We start from the raw sequence: 8,193 nt of genomic DNA on the forward strand, positions 1-8,193 counted from the left end.
TTTATTGGAAATAAGTTGTATTTAATCCTATCTTTGCAGAATTCAAGTACAAGAATTCAAGTTTCAAGATTTTAACTGTGGATTTTAATCCCTACTGTAAAACAATTAATAGTAACTAATAACAACTGCACTGTATAGATAACACTCAAAATGCAAAATAAAAAACAATTCAATATCTGAGACACCATGGTAAATTTACCCAGTACATCTAAACACAGAAATTAAATCCGAATTCAACCAACAGTAAGAAAATTAGAATTTTAAGTTTTAGCATTATTTAACATATCTCAACTGTTTCAATCACTCAAAAATCAGGAAATATCATCATGACTTTCCCACGATTGATACTGTGAAATGAGGCAGATTGAGAATGAAGAGGAGTTTTTTAACAATATTGAAATGCAGTACAACATGCCAAATATCACTAAATAACTTGAAATTTTTCAGAGCTTGCTCCTCACTGAAACCAGAAATAGTTGAAAGTGATGAGCTTCTTACAGACCTGAATTCTCAAAATTAAATCTAAACATAGTCAGTGTTATCTACACTAACAATCTCACTGTGGAAGTGAAAAGTCTGGTGACATCACGGCCTACAGTGTCTCTTTGGAGCCAAACAGAAAGAAGCTCCTGCTTAAAAAACATCACAAAGTACTACTTCCCAATTCTTCTTCCCAGTTCATGAACACGATAAATACATCAGTCAGTGCCAAAAATTAGCAGAGAGTTACCCTTCATACTTTTAAAAATCTTGTAATCGTACTTTTAGTCACTGTTCTTTGAAGATCATGTCAAATATTTTTCATCCACTTAGGTTTAGGGTAAGTCAAAGCTATAAAACAAATTAAGAAGACATTTTGTTTCTAAAATTGTGCTGGAAGGATTTGCTTTCTGTAGGACATAATGTAATACTCACTAAATTAGATTCATATAACTCCATCTGCATCCATACTGAAATTTTAGGATGGAGGCTGAAGACATTGAAGGCAGCTCTCAGAAGACTAGAACAACACCCAACACTGACACAATTAAAGTTCCTTCTTGCTCAGCTAGAAACTCAAGACTTCTCTGCTTGGTACTGATGATGACTCTCCACCACTGGCTTGGAATTAAAAAGAGATTAAAGACATTTGCATTCATCAGACTTGCAGACTTGATATTCAGGAAAATAGAGTAATAATTCTTCTCTTCATAGAAATATCTTTATCACAAACACAGCTTCCAAAGCAGAACTGATCCTTCTCTGACACTGTAAGTTGGAGGAGAAGGATCATTTCCTCTTGGAGGAAAACTGTGATAACTGAAAAGAGCCAACTGGTGAGTTAATTGTGGAGATGATTAGGATATCGGAAAAGCCATTTCAAGCTTACCAAAAAGCTTCCTAAGATCTATGAGATCTATTTTTCCATTTCCCTAGCAAGTCTTGCATAAAATCCAATTAGATGCTAGGGAAATAATATAAAATTAAAATAAGCATTCAAACAGAAACAACAAGAACCTTTAAACTAGCTATTTGAGCACTGTGCATTACTAGAAAATGTTAATTTAGAGCAACTGCTTGCACTTGAGTTAAAGAATTTGCATTTTACACTGGTTTTGACCACAAGAAACATGGAAATAGAAGAATATGAGAAAAATATTTGGGGGAACAGTATTATTCGTAATTAAAATATTTTTTTAAGTAATATTGAATATACTATAAGAAGAAATTTTTTTTAAATTTAAAATTTTATCTCCAAAGCTGAAAACTTTTTCTCTTCCTCTTGTTAATGTTTTGAAATACTGTTTCTAAAAATATTTGCTCCCCATCTGTTTCTGGTTAGGTTTTTCATCTGTGGCATAAAGAGTGAATAATCATGTGTTGCAGCTGTGAAGGAGACCAAATGATGATGCTTCTCTGCCAGAGTACTGTTTGTCTGCCATACAATCCAGCTGCTCGGGATACTAGGCTGTCTAATCAAGCTGAATTATCGCCATTCAGTTGCACATGCAAGCAGAAGCTCTTCAGCTGTTTTAGACAAAAATACCAAAATGAATGTGACAAAATCACAGGTTCTGCAAAATTACAGAGGAGCAAGCATTCCATTTTCTCTGAAGATAGCCAAGTACTAGACAGGCAGACGTGCTCAGAAAAGGCCAGTGGGGTCATTATTAGGAGAGGTGACCCATGATTAGCACAAGTTCATTGGAACATTTTGCAGCCTGCTGCTATTAGAGATTATCAATCCTCTTTCAAGGCAAGTATTCATACTACAGCCAGATATTCAACTTTTATTTGGCCCTTTGCAGCCTGCTTTAAAAACTGGCTTTATTAGCTGCTGAGTGGTTCCTAATCAATTCTTGTGGAAAGATTATTCAAGAAACTATCAGTGAGCTCAATTCAAAATACTGAACTGCTCCTACAATATTTTAGACTCCCTCTAGCTGTACATCAGAGGCATCAAAGGTAGAAAAATTGCACTGACTATACTGATAATCTGTTTATAATAATTTACAGTGGTGGCATGTATTTTTAAATTCTACTCTGTCAAAGAGAGTTTTAGACATTTCTAGATATAAGCTACTACTCACCTACATCAGACAGAACTGCCAGTAAAGGTGCTATTACTTATTTTTACCTGAAAGCCCACATTTATCGAATCCTCCAAACTTCCTGAAAAATGCATTACACACATCCTAATATATCTGCTGGAGGTTTTTTGTCTCCTCCTTCATGAAATTTTTTCTCTATACCCTCATTTCAAGGTTCATACGCTGACAGAGTCTTACAGTCGGTGTTTGCCTTCACCTGTGATTACAACAGGACTTAGGCTCTATACATTGCCAAGTTTCTTTTCCTCAGTAAGCCTTTTGCCTTAGTTTACTTTTTCTATTTGTATCAATCTCTTTGCCCTTCTTCCACTTCTATTTTTTTCCCCCCTCATTCGAATCTCCACACAACAAAATTCCCTTCATAATCATCAAGCTTAATTCAAACCATAGTGCCAGCTTCATAACTAGTACATATAACACATGACAGTTCAATTCAGTCTATTTATATTGTTGCTCGAAATTTTCCTTGTACTCTAGCTGGACATTGTAAATTCGTAGCAAAGACTTTATTACTGATGACAACACAATACTCATTTTTCCTTTGAGAATGTCCAGAACAGTATGTTCTCAATGGAAATCCCACACTTGTGTATTCAAAATTTATGGATTAAGGATAGGAAAGACACTGATATGACATTCACTGTGGTACCAACTCCAAGAATTTGCATTTATTTCTAATTTATTTTGTGTGTTAACTTGCTGTCTCACCACCTTTCCTTGTTCTAAGAAATACTCAAATCAGATTTACATGGTTTTGCATACCCATATACCTAAAACATAAAAAATGTAGTGCTTGTAATAAAAATGCTACTGTAATGAACCCAATAAAATATTACAGTCAAGTAGACAAAGAGTTTGCTCTTTAAAGCAGCTGTAACAATAGCTAAAACTTCACCAAGTTTCACCTTCTCTAATAAATGTGCACGTTGCAATTCAGTTGGCTCAGCTAAGCCTGTGCTATTAGAGAGGTCTGTATGTAAATCAAATAATTAGAATCCTATTCCAAGAGCTGGGGAATGTGAACTTCTTGCAAAGAACACGGAAACAGCAGTAGGCTGAGATACTCCTTCTTATTTCCTCACTCATAACTCATCCGTGGCTGCCTTAGCCCAACACCTCACACCAGCCCACAGGATCACAGAGCAACCTGGGTTGGAAGGGATGTTCAGAGGTCACCCCATCCAACCCCCTACTTGAAGCAGGCCTAGTAGATCAGATTTTTCAGGGCAACTTTCTTTCCATTCTGTGTTTCTTTCCATTCTCTCCACTTATCCAGCCACATCCTCCTCCTTCATGCCTTTAGTTCCCCACAGTGTTACTTTTTGCTTTTGGGGAGCCAAAGCAGTACGTGAGAATGAGCAGAGCAGTCTATGGACAGGAGGGGAATGAGGATGTGGTAGAGCAGATAAGGGTTAGCAGGAGGTGGAGGAGGAGAAAGAAGGGTGGGAGGAGGTATTGGGGAGACCAAGGTTATGCAAAGGATTGGGGAAGCGGCTTTGTGGTAGGAAGGAATGCAGTTTCTGTGCTTTAAGGCCTCCCTCTGAGCTTCTGTTCTAACTCCCCAGCAGTAGAGCAGCAGTGCTCAAGGTATGAGAAGCCCTTTGACCACTGGTGCCTATGTGCAGAATGCTTCGATTCCTCTGCCTTATGCAAAGTGAAGAATGTTTGGGTGCTGAGGAGGGCATTTGCGTATACAAATCAGTTTGGGTTCTGTTAGATTTACCTAACTTTCTGAGTTTTGGGTGTCTGCTTTCAGAAACATTATTTTAGATTTCTTCTTTAGACATTCCCTCTTCCATTTTTTCCCACTCACTCCCACTGTACTTTCCTTTCTCTGCCAGCCTGAGCTATCAATTCCAAGCTCTTTGTTCAGCTTTTCTCCATGTCTGGACTCAGCCACCAGATGCCTCCATACTTAGTAGATTCCAACTGGTTTATTCTCAATGTCCATTTTCAACTTTTGCCCAGCTAGTTTCTTGCTTCCTCTCAGGCCAACTTTTCTCACATGCGCCTCCAGTCAGCTTCTCTGTGTGAATGGTTCTCAGTTCCAATGTATTTGTTCAGCCATTTATAGTTTTCCCATCCCACATCCTATTACAGTTTCAGTCTTATCACCAGTTCTCTTCCCTCTGCCCCATTTCTATCCCAGCTCCCTATCTAATATTCTTGTCCTTTGAGGATCTATTTCAAATCCATCCCACAATACCTAGAAAAATCAATTTTTACTCCCCCATCCACACCCTTCAATCACATATTTTCATTTCCTTCTCCCACTCAACTTGGTGTGATCCATTCCCTCTCTGAAGTTCCAGTTATTTGCCCCCAGCCCTGTCAGTTCTCCCCTTTATTTTGATGTGCCTGAGGGAGATACTGTTTGCAGCACAGGACACAAAGGCTGTTTGCTTTTAGTTCAAGTGTGTGGATTAAGTCCAAGACATTAGCCCAGAGATAAATGTATAGAAAACTGCTGATCCCTGCACTGGACCTCATTGGCACAAATAAAACTTCTTCAGAGGACAAAAGGTAGAAAGTTCTCACTGAGCACATGCAGACTGCATTTTTTCCTGTAGCCTAGAATATGCAGCAACTCAGGTTGTTTATCATGAAGCCAGTTAAAAGAACATCGCTGAAATGAAAGCAAGGTGCTATCAAATATACAGAAAGAACTGAAATATGGAGCGCAAAGGGTAGGGATACAAAATGGTTGTACAGAGGAAAGCTTGAATAAGCAGGACCAGCATGACCCAAATCTCCTAAGTCATTGTAAACTTGAGTTCTGTCAGTAAGGTCGAGTGCCTTTGCACTGTACACACCAGCACTCAGTGTTTCAAAAACTCAAAGGAAACAGTGAGGTTTAGGTTGGATATTAGGAACAGATTCTTCACCCAGAGGGTGGGTGGGCACAGAATCCCCATGGAAGCAGTCATAGCATTAACCTGACAGAGTTCAAGAAGCATTTGGATAATACTCTCAGGCACATGTTGTGAGTCTTGGGGCTGTCCTGCAAAGTCAGAAGCTGGACTTGATGATCTTTGTGGATCCCTTCCAGCTCAGGATATTCTATGATTCAATGAGCACTTCAGTGAATGAGTCCTGCTGGGCCTGTGCTCTGCACTGAGCCACCTCAGCTATCCCACCATTCACACCAGTAAATCTGTGGCCACTGAGAGGCAATTTTACTGCCTTGTGCTCAGAAACTGCCCAACTGCCAAGGAGGTGCTATTTTCATGAAACAAAACAAAGAGGCAGAGAGATGAATAAACAGAGATCGAGACAAGAAATTAAATGGCGTGACAGAAACTACCAGGAAAAGAAGCCCAAAATAAAAAAGTAATGTATAGTCTTTCTGCCTGGATAGCTACATTTGGGCAGAATCACAACCACCTAAATACATAGCCTTTTAATAAGAAGTTGGATAGACTTTTTAGAAGGAGGCGCTGCTAACTTTGGCTATAAATAATAAATCCTTGCATTTCTGTTCATAAGCCATTGTGCAACTACCCAAAATCCCATGGCCTATCACTGCCAGCCACCAATTTCTGTCATTTTTGAACTTGATTTTGAATTACGTGGTGAAAGCCACTGTCTGAAGCACAGAGCAGTAATTTCAGAGTAATTCTTCTGACAAGGAAGAATTTTCCCTCTCACTCACTTTTTAAGCACAGGCCCTGAGACACTTATTACATGTTGCTTCACTCTTCTTGTACATCAGTTTCATTTGAATACAGGATGAAACTTCACACACTTGCTAAACAGTTATCTAGTGTTGCAGTGCACTAGAAAGTAGTTATCACAATCCACTACACAGCTATTTTGGGTTAGTGTAGCCATTGAAATTATATATTTCATTTACATATCAGTTTTGTTATTAAAATACTCAAATAAATGGATATGATGTGATGTAATGTAATGTAATGGTAATGTAGAAAATGCTAGAAAAAACTTTACTATTACAACAATGCTGCCACCTGGTAACCTAAGGTGTAACAGCAGACAAAACATTCATTTTGCCCAGTCTTGAACATGGCAATGTATTTTAAATGTTACTTTAAATAACATTAAAACTCACAAAATCTGCAAAGTTATTATTGGATTAGGGTCATTTTCCTGTGTCAGATTAAATCCTCATAGCTCTGTTTCATTGTGGGGAAGAAATAACTCCTACCTTACCCAGACTGAGCTTCATTCTGAATCTTGGAAAATATATATGAAGAAGAATCAGCTAAGTACTCACCACAGTACTTGAATTAAATGTGCCTGATTTTGAGCACACAAATAGTGAGAATTAAGTCCACTTTAAAAGTTATACATGTACTCCAGTTGCTCGGTGAATGAAAACTATACCACTAAATATTTACAGAAAGAATCAAATCTACAGCAAGAAAGATATGAATTATATAAAATGAAATCCTGAAAAAAGAGACTTAAAGAAAATGTCAGGTGTTGTAATAGGTGGAAAATCCATTCATTAAAAGGGAAATCTACAGTCTCACTAGGAATATTTATCTAAACATAGAAAAAAACATATATAAAGTATGGGAAATATTCAATGCATTGGGAAGAGGTTCCCAAGCACTTATGAGACTTTTCAAGTCTAAAAGAGTTTCTCAGTATCTGTGATAAATAAGCAAAAGAGATTGCAAAACAGAGCAAGCTTTGTTGGGATGGACTCCTGCCCTGCATACTCCTTATGCTAATAAAGAAATGCAGAGTGTATTGCCTAGCTTTCCTTTCTAGTACACAGTGCAAATGCTTCATCATCTTATCTATATTTAGCAGCCTAATCTCCTAGCATATTAGGTCTTTTGATTAGGATAAACTTCTTCCAAGTTCCCCAGGAAATAATGGCTCACAGACAGTTATTGTAATACTGTCCTTAAAAAACACACCCTTAAAATTCAGTTTAATGACTGACTGTATCTCCTTTGAATGGCAACGTAACTTAGATTATCCCACAGACTTCCAGAGAAACATAAAACCACAATTATTCTGCAAGCCATGTGATGGCAGGATGAACTCCCCATTTGCCCTGGAGGAAGCAGGACCTTTCCATCGCTGTCAAAGTGATGGTAGTGAGGTCCTTCGGACATGTCATTATCAGGCACATGCCTGACAATTTTAAAGACAAAAACCTGACAATAAGAAAATGACAAATAAACAAAAAAGCTTCAGTATGTAATGTCAGGGTTAAAAGTGTTTCATTGTACAACTGAAAAATACACAACTATATTTTTTGTTCTAAAACGTTGGAGATCCTGAGACAAACACATAGAAAACAACCAACATTCAGACACTGAATGGCAATTTCTGTTCTCCCAGAACAAGAGGACATTAAAATAAAAGCTGAAAAATTCAGAATCAATAACAGAATTCCTATTTTTAATATGTGCATTTTGATAGTGGAATCACCATTACTGGAATTATTGCTATTGATTCCAAGGAGTTAATGTCATTTGAGAGAGAAATTAGTATTTAGATGAATTAATAATATTGAGCATTCCAAGAAATTTGGAAAAATATCTAAGATGTACTTAATATCTATTGGCATTCAGAATAAATTCTGTGTTAGGCATGCATTAGCCAATGTTTAATTATTCCAAGG

The sequence above is a fragment of the Corvus kubaryi genome, unplaced genomic scaffold (assembly GCF_017639235.1).
Source record: "Corvus kubaryi isolate FWS band 111438036 unplaced genomic scaffold, C.kubaryi_AGA036_p1.0 37392, whole genome shotgun sequence".
Classification (NCBI taxonomy): Eukaryota; Metazoa; Chordata; class Aves; order Passeriformes; family Corvidae; genus Corvus; species Corvus kubaryi.